The 13,135-nt window shown below is 44.7% G+C and overlaps 1 protein-coding gene across 9 annotated transcripts in view; it reads left to right on the forward strand.

Annotated features, from left to right (window-relative positions):
• The window catches only part of BMPR1A (bone morphogenetic protein receptor type 1A), a 348,175-nt gene that overhangs the window by 57,230 nt on the left and 277,810 nt on the right, over nt 1-13,135 (forward strand). For all 9 annotated transcript variants that reach the window (XM_068258612.1, XM_068258616.1, XM_068258613.1 and 6 more), the window contains exon 2: nt 10,149-10,260. The gene's annotated coding sequence lies outside the window, so the exon portion shown is untranslated. The remainder of the gene's footprint in view (nt 1-10,148; nt 10,261-13,135) is intronic.

Genomic DNA, 13,135 nt, shown 5'->3' on the forward strand with positions numbered 1-13,135 from the left:
AGATCATCTGGACAGCCAGGCAACTGGTATTTATTAAAAGGAAATCAATATGTCAGCCTCCATATCACTCGCACTTCAGGTGTCCTTTGAGTAGCAGGCTGCAATTCTGTCTTGCATGTGAAGATTTAAGGAGTAGCTCCGTATTGCTTTACTCACACTGTGTATTCATACATTTTGTCTTATTTACAAAGGACAGTTGTATTCAACCTACATTTCCAATCTTCTCCAGCGGTACACACCTTGCTGCTGAGCGCTGTGATTGCAGCGCAGGAGATTTGGGTGCAGCCGTCGCCACCATAGGGTGTAATAGGAATTACAGCTATAGCGGCGCACAGTCAGTAACTTTGTCGCCGTCAGAAGACTGAGCTGAAGTTGCTTCTAAAACACTGTAATTTGCCTTAATTACATTATTCCCCACTATCCACGTAGGCCTAGAGGGGGAATAGTATTTAACCCTGTCAGAAACTTGTGCCAGCAGTAGGATAAGCCATACCGGCTGTATCCTGCGCCCAAGTCTCCCAGTGGCCAATTCATATGCTGCTCACTCTGCTCCTCCAATGAACTTCGCCTAACTGCCCCACGCATCACCCGGTTCTATGCACGCCTCCAGGACTTCTGAAGAGCTTCTTCAACACTATGAAACAACCTACCTCCCCCATTAGGGTTTCCCCCTCCATCATCTTCCAGAAGGCCCTCAAAACTCCCCTTTGACTCTGGCCTACCCACCTCACTTCTGTTACTTCTAAACCCGCAGCTGAACTCTGGTCCCCTACCTTTCGTGTCCCTACTTCTCCCTCTAGATTGTAAGCCTTCAAGCAGGGAACTCCTCCTTATGTCTCCTACCTGTTCACACACCTCCATTACCATACACTCATCCTATGGATCTGAGTGAACTCTATTTGCCTAATCTTTATTCTCCCATCCAGTGGCTAAGCATTACCTTGTACTCCTACTGTGCTGCGTAATCTGGGTGTATGTCACCCCTAAATATTGTCCAGCGCTGTGTAATATGTTGGCGCTTTATAAATACAATACATATTAATTTCTAAAAATCCCCAACAGGATTTCTCCATTTCTGTCTGCACAGGTAAACAAGGCTAGAGGAAGATTCCCCCCCCCCCCCCCCCTTTTTTTAAAGTTTACATAAACCTGTTTCCACAAGTTGTAAATTGCTGAGGTCACTACAGTCTCTATTCTACTTTAGAACATACTGTGTGGTTCATAAACAATAGTCTGGCCTGACGTCTAATGTATTAATGGACGATCCTGGCAGTCTTGGCTAAAAGTGTGTGGTCAGGTCACTAAATACTTCACAGTATTATTAAATGTTTAGTGAAGTCTGTGTGCATCATTTTCAGACCTCTTGCATGTAGTTTTAAGGCTTTTTCACACTATATAGTTGCATTTGAGGCATGCAAAAACATGTATTACCTTGTGTTTTGATTTATTTTATACACGTATGCTTTTTTGTGTGCATTTTTTTTGTCTCCCTACCGATGGGAAAATAAATGTGGGTTGGAAGAAAAATGCAATACTTAGTACAAAAAAACACACGTTACAAGTGCTGTTGAAGTCAATCGCCTATATGTAATTAACTTTTCCTCATGAATCTTCTCCTAGGAGATAATTTTTCTTCTTCACTATAACTTTTCAGCACTTCACAATTGAAAAAGTACCCAATAGTAGGTGAATAAGTACTATCGAAACTCTGAAGTTATTTTGAGCATTTTCTTGTTATTTAAAAGCATTATATGAACAAGGTGTGAACATATCACCTATGAGAACTCAGGAGAAAGACTTAATTGCATACTGGTAACTGTGTATTGCAGTTTTAGGGCTCGTTTCCACTATCGCGAATCTGCATGCGTCCAACGCATGCAGATTCGCACATGTAATGCAAGTGGATGGGCCTGTTTCCACTGTAGCGTTGTTGAGGTGCGTTTTCTTTTTTTCAGCAGTGAAAAAACGCACAAAAGAGCCGCAGAATTCGCCTGTGAGTGGAATGCATGCGAATCACCACTAATGTATTTGATAGGGAATTCGCATGCTGTTTTGGTATGCGAATTTTCATGCGCATCCGCATGCGAATTTTGCCGCAGCGATTTCGCAACGCAATAGTGGAAACGAGCCCTTAATAGTTCATTCACTTTTAAAGAAGGCATACAAACACACAGTGCAAAAGAGCCCTTAAAGTACACCTGTAACCAGGGCGGGGCGCCAGGGCTGTGGAGTCGGAGTCGGAGGAGTCGGAGCAATTTTGGGTGCCTGGAGTCGGGAAAAAATGCACCGGCTCCGACTCCTAATGAATTTGTAACTGTAATTAAAATAGAAAATATGATAAAATGTTCTGTTTCTCAGATAATAGTCATTAAAAATAGTGTATACATACAGTAATAGCTGTGCTCAGTCCACAAAAATGAAATAAACCAATCAAAATTAGTTACTTGTGCTGCTTCAATAAAGCAGTCCCTGTATTTTTAAAGTCAGATATACATATCTGATTGTGACTGTATGTGTACACAGGAATCTCTTATATATACGAAATAACATCTACAGGATCTTCTCAAAAAATTAGCATATTGTGATAAAGTTCATTATTTTCTGTAATGTACTGATAAACATTAGACTTTTATATATTTTAGATACAAATACACACAACTGAAGTAGTTCAAGCCTTTTATTGTTTTAATATTGATGATTTTGGCATACAGCTCATGAAAACCCAAATTTCCTATCTCAAAAAATTAGCATATTTCATCCAACCAATAAAAGAAAAGTGTTATTAAAACAAAAAAAGTCAACCTTCAAATAATTATGTTCAGTTATGCACTCAATACTAGGTCGGGAATCCTTTTGCAGAAATGACTGCTTCAATGCGGCGTGGCATGGAGGCAATCAGCCTGTGGCACTGCTCAGGTGTTATGAAGGCCCAGGATGCTTGGCCTTGATGGTGGCCTTAAGCTCATCCAGAGTGTTAGGTCTTGCGTGTCTCAACTTTCTCTTCACAATATCCCACAGATTCTCTATGGGGTTCAGGTCAGGAGAGTTGACAGGCCAATTGAGCAGAGGAATACCATGGTCAGTAAACCATTTACCAGTGGTTTTGGCACTGTGAGCAGGTGCTAGGTAATGCTGAACAATGAAATCTTCATCTCCATAAAGCTTTTCAGCAGATGGAAGCATGAAGTACTCCAAAATCTCCTGATAGCTAGCTGCATTGACCCTGCGCTTGATAAAACACAGTGGACCAACACCAGCAGCTGACATGGCACCCCAGACCATCACTGACTGTGGGTACTTGACACTGGACTTCAGGCATTTTGGCATTTCCCTCTCCCCAGTCTTCCTCCAGACTCTGGCACCTTGATTTCCAAATGACATGTAAAATTTGCTTTCATCCGTAAAAAAGTACTTTGGACCACTGAGCAACAGTCCAGTGCTGCTTCTCTGTAGCCCAGGTCAGGCGCTGCTGCCGCTGTTTCTGGTTCAAAAGTGGGTTCATGCTTCCATCTGCTGAAAAGCTTTATGGAGATGAAGATTTCATTTTTCAGCACGACCTGGCACCTGCTCACAGTGCCAAAACCACTGGTAAATGGTTTACTGACCATGGTATTACTCTGCTCAATTGGCCTGCCAACTCTCCTGACCTGAACCCCATAGAGAATCTGTGGGATATTGTGAAGAGAAAGTTGAGACGCAAGACCCAACACTCTGGATGAGCTTAAGGCCGCTATCGAGGCATCATGGGCCTCCATAACACCTGAGCAGTGCCACAGGCTGATTGCCTCCTGCCACGCCGCATTGAAGTAGTCATTTCTGCTAAAGGATTCCCGACCAAGTATTGAGTGCATAACTGAACATAATTATTTGAAGTTTGACTTTTTTTGTTTTAAAAACATTTTCTTTTATTGGTTGGATGAAATATGCTAATTTTTTGAGATAGGAAATTTGGGTTTTCATGAGCTGTATGCCAAAATCATCAATATTAAAACAATAAAAGGCTTTAACTACTTCAGTTGTATGTATTTGAATCTAAAATATACGAAAGTCTAATGTTTATCAGCACATTACAGAAAATAATGAACTTTATAACAATATGCTAATTTTTTGAGAAGATCCTGTATGCTGTAAGTATAAAGCCTGATGTGGAGCTGTGTCACTAATGGAGATGGTTAATGAGATGGAAATAATTCTGCATTGATGCTGATTTATGCAAATGTATGCACTCCCTTTGCTCATGAGATCAAATAATTTGATATGTTAAAATTTGGTTTGGTTACTACAAATTAAAGGGTACCTGAGATGGATGAAAAGTAAAGTGTTTTTTTTTTTTTTTTTAATATATACATACCTGGGGCTTCCTCCAGCCCCCTTCAGGCCAATCAGTCCCTCGCTGTCCTCCTCCACCACCTGGATCTTCTGCTATGAGTCCTGGTAATTCAGCCAGTCAGCGCAGTCCAGCCATGTGCCACTAGCACAGCCAGGAACATTCTGCACCTGCGCAATAGTGCTGCGCAGGTGTAGTACGCTTCCGGCGGCGGAGTGTGTGCATGCGCACTATGCCAGACTGGCTCAAGTACCTGGACTAATAGCAGAAGATGCAGGTGGTGGAGGAGGACAGCGAGGGACTGATTAGCCTGAAGGGGGCTTAAAGGGAAGGTTCAGGGAAACCTTAAAAAAATAAAAATCCATATCCACTTACCTGGGGCTTCCTCCAGCCCGTGGCCGGCAGGAGGTGCCCTCGCCGCCGCTCCAGAGGCTTCCGGTCGTCTTCGGTGGCCGACCCGACCTGGCCAGGCCGGCTGCCAGGTCGGGCTCTTCTGCGCTCCAAGGACGGGCTCTTCTGCGTCCCACGCGGGCGCGCTGACGTCATCGGACGTCCTCCGGGCTGTACTGCGCAGGCGCAGAACTACTGCGCCTGCGCAGTACAGCCCGGAGGACGTCCGATGACGTCAGCGCGCCCGCGTGGGACGCAGAAGAGCCCGTCCTTGGAGCGCAGAAGAGCCCGACCTGGCAGCCGGCCTGGCCAGGTCGGGTCGGCCACCGAAGACGACCGGAAGCCTCTGGAGCGGCGGTGAGGGCACCTCCTGCCTGCCACGGGCTGGAGGAAGCCCCGGGTAAGTGGATATGGATTTTTATTTTTTTAAAGGTTTCCCTGAACCTTCCCTTTAAGGAAGCCCCAAGTATGTATAAAGCTGAGCTGCAGGGAATCGACTGAGAATGTTGTGCACATTGAACAGAGAGGTGTTGTCTATCACCCATAAACCTGGTTCAGATTGTACATGACGAATGTGTAATAGAGGAAGAATCTCCTCGTTCCCCTGCAGAGCACCTGCACATCATTCTTAGATGAACCCACAGTTACATTGCCTAGGGCCTGATAGATGTTCTTTGTTTCGGTTTGTACCTTTTTACAAGTACTCTTACCAAGGACTAGTTTTAGTCTAAAGGGAATAAATATAGTAGTCTACATATCCTTCTCACTTCAGTTGTCTTGTAAAATTCCTACGCGTTGGCAGTTAAGAGACTAATTTCACGTTACATACTTTTAATCAACAAAATTGTAATATGCAAATTAGAGGAGTCTGAGTCGGTGGATTTTTGGGCCGACTCCACAGCCCTGCGGGGCGCTTCCCTGATCTACTATGACCCCGCAGCTGCATTCCGCTATGTGACCAAGCGCGGTGCGCACTGCGCAGGTGCTAGGGGGGTGTTAAAGTATCAAAGGACAACTGAAGTGAGAGGGCCATGGGGGCTGCCATATGAATTTCTTTTTAAGTAATACCAGTTGCCTGGCTGTCCTGCTGATCCTCTGCCTCATACTTTTAGCTATAGACCCTAAACAAGCATGCAGCAGATCAGGTGTTTTTGACATTATTATCAGATCTAACAAGATTAGCTGCATGCTTTTTCTGGTGCGATTCAGGTAATGCTGCAGACAAATAAACCAGCAGGGCTGCCAGGCAGCTGGTATTGCTTAAAAGGAAATAAAGCCTCAATATACCGATCACTTGAGTTGTCCTTTATGATAGCCGTACATCTAGCGATTTGGCTGTATGATTGACTATTCGATTCAATCATTTTATAGAATCGAGAGAGTCGAGTGTGTTCCAGAAATCCCAATCGATGAAAAGTGGCTGATTTCATGTTGAATCGACCAGCTTAGTCAAGCGAGCAGGATGCAAGATTTCGGTCAATCGCACATGAATTGGCTATTGTTCACATGTCATTCAGTCTACGCTGAAACCATTTTTGCATTCATAGGATGGAGACACAATATCGGTCAGATCGAATGTGAGCGTGAATTGCATTGGATATGGTTTTTTTTTTAGTGTGTGGGTCACTAGTCAATGGACTTTTGATTGACCATACTGAAGTTGAATAGCAGAAAGTCGAATAGAAGCTGATCTTACACTCTCAGTTTGCGACCTGATGTGGCAAAAGATTGATTCCTCTGTGATAGGAATTGAGACATGAAGGGATAGAGATTACTACCATGCACAGTACATTCGTTTTTGCCAAGGAAGCAGTTCAACACTGTGACCTATTGATCGACTACGGCTCCTGCCCCCAATTGATGCTCTTGATGGATTTTTGGTGAATATCGATTGATATTTGTTTCCTGCATGGGGGTACCTTCAGCTGACATCCTGAAAGTAAATAGTTGGCAAAACAGTTTTATCTGGCTGATAAGATGTTAGTGCTGAAAGGTTCAAAGGTCATTACTGTAAGGTAGTCCCCGTTTAACGAACAAGATAGGGACTGTATGTTCATTCTTAAACTGAATCCTTTCTTAAGTCGGAACATTGTGCCATCTCTTTCCCTTGTGCCTCCAGTGTCCCCCTCTGTGGCATCTCTGTCCCCCTTTGGGCCTCCTTAGGTCTCCCTTGTGCCTCATTGTGTCTCCCTTGTGCCTCCTTATATCCCCATTGTGCCTCATATGTCCAGCTGTGTCTCCTTAGTGTCTCAGAGATGAAAGCTATTAAAGATTTTTACTTACCCGGGGCATCCTCCAGTCCCATAAGCATGGATAGGTCTCTCGCCGTCCTCCCGCATGCCTCCGTCAAGCCGCGATCAGCTCCCAGTGTTCGTCTTTCGGGCCCATTCTTACTCAGTGACGTCAGCCAGGGTCTTCTGCGTACACTTTAAGCGGAATAGACGCAATGGAAGCCGCATCAGCGACGTCTCACCTGTTCCATGTTGGTGAAACATCTAATCGAGCTGCGCACCCCGCCCTCTCTCCCTTCACAGCTTCCGGGCAGCACGATTAGACGTTTCACCACCAAGGAACAGGTGATATGTCGCTCATGTGGCTTTTGCTGCGCCTACTCTGCACAAGGTGCAGGCAGCAAAACAGGTTGTCCCCCACATCGTGATGTAATCTCCCCCCACATTGCTCCGCCCCTCAAGCATGAGATGCCCGCACAGCCTGCGCACGATCTCCTGCAAACTGCAGCCCCAGGACTTGACGCCAATTGGCGTTAGGCGGTCCTGGGGCTGCCGCCGTGGCCACGCCCGTTGGCGTGGGGCGGTCTTCAACTAGTTATGGTAATTTTACATCAAATTGTCAAGGCTGCGGTTGAGAATTCAAAGGTGGCCATCTAGTGGTTTGGCTGTACGATAAGCCATTAGATTTAGATCATTTTTAAATATTGAGAGAATTGAGTGTTTTCCAGTATGCTCGAATGATGAAAAGTGGCCGATATCATGTTGAATCTACTAACTTTGTCAGTTGAGCAGGATGAAAGATATTGGCCGATTGCACAGGAATCTGCTACTGTTCACATATCATTCAGTTGACACTGAATTGATTTTTGGATTCAGAGCATGGAGGCACAACATCATCGATTAGTGAAGTCGCATCGATTAGTGAAGGTGAATCGCATAGGATATCACTTCTAGTGTGTGGGCCACTAGCTGATAGACTTTCAATCAACCACACTGAAATTGATCGCCCGATAGTCAATCACTTAATTGATTGAAGCAAAATTGATAAAGGGATTCTGTGGAGGAGTGTTGAAAATAAATACAGACACTTCGGAAACTTACTACGCAAGTGCACAGCCGCAGTTGGATGGCATGCCGCGCTAGACTGGGGCCGGATGCGGAGGACGGCATGGGACATTACTGCTACAGGGGGCTGATAGAAGCCCAGGTAAGTGTCTGTTTTTATTTTTAACACCCCCCCCCCCCTCCCCCACAGAACCCCTTTTAAATATGGCATCCTCTAGATATTCAGATCTTAAAGGAAACCAGAGACGAAGAGCGCACTGCGCTTGCGTCGACTGGCCGAAATGACGGGACCCGGGAACCGGACAGAGGCAGCGGAGAAAGGCGGCGTGGAAGCGATCCAGGCTTATGGGGCTGGAGGAAGCCCCAGCTATAAATCTCTTATGTTCTTGTCTCTGGTTCTCTTTAAACTGATAAATAAAAGCATGAGACTCAATTTCTAAGTTCTATATACTATTACATCACATACAATTAGTGATCTCAGTTTTTTTTTTTTTTTTTCACTTCAGATTAGGGCTGGTTCGTTCACATGGGCTTTTGCTGAGCTTCTTCTCAGTGTCTCGTTCAAACGCAGTTGTTTTTTTTTTCAAGCATGCCAGCGTTTTACAGCTCAGCTTTCAATGGCTTTTAATGGCTTTCAGGAGAGCGTTGCGGTTTCTTGGGTTTTATTGGCTTTTGCAGGAAGTATATGGAAAGACTGGACTTTTATGGGCTTTCATTGGCTTTTACTGGCTTTTGCTGACTTTTAAACTCCTAGAAGCTGCAGGTTGCTTTTGAGATGAGACGCCGGGATCAACTGCCAGGCTTTCATAAAAGCTTGTACTAAACGCTCCCATTCACTTGCATGGGACAGCAATAGGTCCCTAAAAACGTTACTTTTAAAATGCCATGTTTAAAGTGAACCTAAAGCCAAGGAAAAAAAATGAGTAACTCACCTGGGGCTTCCCTCAGCCCCCTGCAGCCGATCGGTGCCCTCGCAGCCCCGCTCCGATGGTCCAGGACCCGCCGGCGAACACTTCCGGTTTGGCCTACCGGCATGGGAACGCGAGTGATTGTTCGCGTTCCCAGCCTGTATATCGCCCCCTATCGCCGGCGGGTCCTGGACCATCAGGGAGGGGCTGGGAGGGTACCGATCGGCTGCAGGGGGCTGAGGGAAGCCCCAGGTGAGTTAATCTCATTTTTTTTCCCTTGGCTTTAGGTTCACTTTAATGCCAGCAAAACATCCATGTGTACCATCATCCCTTATGGTACAGGACAGTTTCCTGTATTTGACCACTCCACTGGGAAGAATGCAGATCATAACCCACAGATAAGCACTTTTAACAAATTTTGTGTAAATTCTGTGTAAATGTTTCAGTTTTTTAAATGGCTTATTTCCAGACATGCAATGGGAATGTTTGTATGTGAAGTAAAATATCATAGATGTGTGACAGGGTCTTGGGCCTATAGACTTATGATACTAAAATGTATTTTCCAGAGCTGCTTGTCTGCATGATGCTATAGGAACTAATGCCATTTGATATGCTCTGCAGGGTAAGGTTCCCTGGTGTCTACTGTAGAGTAAACAATGGCATATTACAAGTGACTTATTCTAATGGATTGGAAGAAAGGAGGCTGGTAACCTTGGGAGGAGGTCACGCGGATCCTGGAATTCTTCTTTAGTGCTGCCATGAGTAGATAAGATTACCCACTGGGTGGTGAAGCCAGGATTATTACACACTGACATTTTTTTCTGTCTGCAACTGTTTCCCTCTAGTGTAACACTGAAAGCATAAACCGAGAGGAGGGAAAAATGTTAACCCTAGAGTTCAACTGCATTGACTGATTGTTTTAACCCTTATCTGCATAGTAGATTAGTTGACATTTGCTTACGTAGCCTTCAATAGCAACAGGTAGGGCTGCCAGTGCTTTTTAAGCACAAGTGATTTGAAACGCTCTTGCTAATTCAATGCTATAGATGAGTTTTATAAAATCACTTCACGCAAGTGAGAATATGCTCATAGCACTACATTAGCAAGTGCTTTTAAAATTCAAAGACAAAGCTTGCAGTGTGAACCAGCCCATAGAGGAAGTCTTTATCACGTTACAGTGATGTTTGTTTATACTTTTATAATCAATGTTGTCCTTTCTTGTTTTAGGACTGTGGAAATATGCCTCACTTTGACACTGCTTTGGAATTAATGACTGGAAATTCGGGTAGAATCACTGCAGATGTTTCAGAAGATACTTCAGGCCTCTACTGATGTTAAGGTATATTCCCTTGAGCCTATTTCCTTAATGGTATAGGTATTCTAATAACTTCTTAGGTATTGATTTTGTTTATGTGAGCAGTCCTTAGCTTTTATAAACATGAAATGGTTGTTTCAGAGTCTTGCTACTGATTATCTTAGCCTCCTTAGTGGTATGATCCTTTCCTGATTTCAGCTTCTAAAAGCGGTACAATGTTTTCTCTGGAAAAAATCATAGTATAGGCAGCCAGAGTGCTCCCCCAGTTTAGGGAGCCAGAGAGTGAACCCCTAGTGTAGGTAGCCAGTGTTCCCCTCTGTTATGGGTAGCCAGGAAGTGCCCCCCCTCCTCCTCCAGTTCATGTAGCCAGAGAATGAACATGAGCATGAAATATTTGCATGACGAAGGCCTGTCTGGTTCTACCGTTATACAGTTCACATGCATGCACATACATCAGTCTTAAAGGGAAGGTTCTGGGACGCTACAAAAAAAAAATCCACATCCACTTACCTGGGGCTGGCAGGCAGGAGGTGCCCTAGGCGCCGCTCCCCAGGCTCCCGGTGGCCGACCTGGCCAGGCCAGAGGCCAGGTCGGGCCTCTTCTGTGCTCCATTGTGCGTTCCACGCCGGCGCGCTGACATCATCGGACATCCTCCGGGCTGTACTGCGCAGGCTCAGAACTACTGAGCCTGCGCAGTACAGCCCGGAGGACGTACGATGACGTCAGCACGCCGGCGTGGAACGCACAATGGAGCGCAGAATAGGCCCGACCTGGCCGCTGGCCAGGTCGGGTCGGCCACCGGGAGCCTGCGGAGCGGCGCCGAGGGCACCTCCTGCCTGCCACAGGCTGGAGGTAGCCCCAGGTAAGTGGATGTGGAATTTTTTTTTTTTTTTTGTAGCGACCCTGAACCTTCCCTTTAAAGCGGGATCGTCACCATAAAAATCAAATTTCAACAACTGGTCTGAGTTTATTAAGTGATAAAGATTCTAATCCTGCATTCAAAACTTTCATAACTTTTTCTGCTTTTATGATTTGGAGTTATCGCATACTTTAGGCGTACTGGCCCTTTAGTAGTCAGTGCCAAACAGTTTCATGCTGGGGGTTATTTTTATCTATAATATATTCCTCCTTCACTTTATTTCCCTGACTAGCTGAAACCTGATCCCCCCCCCCCCCCCCCCCCCCGCTCACTTGTGTTTACAAGCAAGGCAGAGGTGACTCAGCGATTGGAGGAGAAAAAAAAAGTTAAGGGAAGAATTACATCAGTATTATGCCTCAGCTGTGGGCAAAAGACATGGCCCCCACCAGGAACAGAATTCTCTTCATTTACTATATAAAATTCACTGAAATCAAAACCTGGACAGTACAATACATGTGTTATGTAAGTAGATCAAGTATCTATCTACTTATATATGTGTTTGATTTTTCCCTGGCATAGTATGGCTGATCCTCCTGCTTTAAGCTAAGTACTCACCCTGCGATGCAAAGAGATGGATCCATTGACGACGAGCACTCTGGCAATCCATCTTCCTTCATTTTCCAGACGGCGGGTATGCGTGGTGTTAGAGAGGCGCTTCGTTCTTGGCTCTAGATACATCTCTGATCTGAGGAAGTGGGTGTTACATCCACGAAACGCGTTGCCTGTGCATGATTAAACTTCATATGTGTATCAATGTGTCCTTATTGACGTAAGCCACCTCTCCCTTTAATATTTTAGCAGTTTTTAACACAGTTTTATCTATCATTGGGTGCCTCTTCCCCCCCCCCCCCTTCCCCCCTCCTTGTGCTTTTTCCCCTCCTTTGCAGGGTTGTACTCTGTGCAGGGTTGTACTCTGGTACCCAGTGGCTCTGCCACTGATAGGTCCTTTGTTGTTTTGCCAAGTATGCGACCGGATCCAATTCCAGCTGGTCACCCGAGTGGAGTTGGGTTTATAAATCTCGACCTGCCTTCAGTGGTTGGTTGCCCTCTGTGCAACCTTCCTTTGTGAGTACCACAACCTTTTTGTAAATTTGCCATTGAACTTGTGACATACTGCACTATTTGTGCTCCCGTTTTTTCTGTGTTCTTCTTTTTTAACCTCCCTAGCGGTATTGACTGTGTTGCTTTCATAAAACGTTTAGTTTTAATATTTTATCAATAAATATGTAAATGGTTGCATAAACCAAATTTGCTTTTGGCTTGCTTGAAAATTTTCCTAAAAGGGGGTTTTTATTTTGCAAGTCTGCAGCTAAGATTACATGGTGTGTTCATACCAGTCTTGCCTTCATTCTTCCTCTCCTTTCACACTTGTTTTTCCTGCCTTGGCTTCTCTTGCCGCTGTGTGCACCACCACCAAATCCTCAGACACAGCAATCCAACTGCTGCTGAAATGAGGCAGTTTCATTGCTTGCTGTGTCTGTGCTGTCTTGTACAGGGTTTGAAAAGCCTCTTTGTGAAATGTGTCATGGAGCTCTGGCCAGTACAATTTTGTTTTAAAGGCCAGATGATGAGCTGAAATTGTTGCTTTTTTTTTTTTTTTTTTTTTTTTTACATACTTGTCATATTTGTTTCAGTCATTTGTAATTTTTTTTCTAGCATTAAATATAATAAAGCAAAAATAAGCTAAATCACCATAAATGCTTTGTTACACATGAATAGCAAATGCTGGCCTTTAACTGCTCGTTAATTTATTGGCTGACAGTTTGGAATGTGCCCCTAAGGGGCCCAGTTATTTTCTCCTCTTGGCCATTTGTAGAATTTTTTTCCAACGCCTAATCATAACCCTTAACACCATTTATTTGCAGGTAAAACCCACGTTCACCTGTTCACTATCTGACTGCCTACTCTTATCCTGGAAGATCTTTCATGCAGTCTGTTGGGTGGCCAGGAAAAATCAGAAAGTGTGCAGCCACACAGTTT

Source organism: Hyperolius riggenbachi, chromosome 10 (assembly GCF_040937935.1).
Source record: "Hyperolius riggenbachi isolate aHypRig1 chromosome 10, aHypRig1.pri, whole genome shotgun sequence".
Taxonomy (NCBI): domain Eukaryota; kingdom Metazoa; phylum Chordata; class Amphibia; order Anura; family Hyperoliidae; genus Hyperolius; species Hyperolius riggenbachi.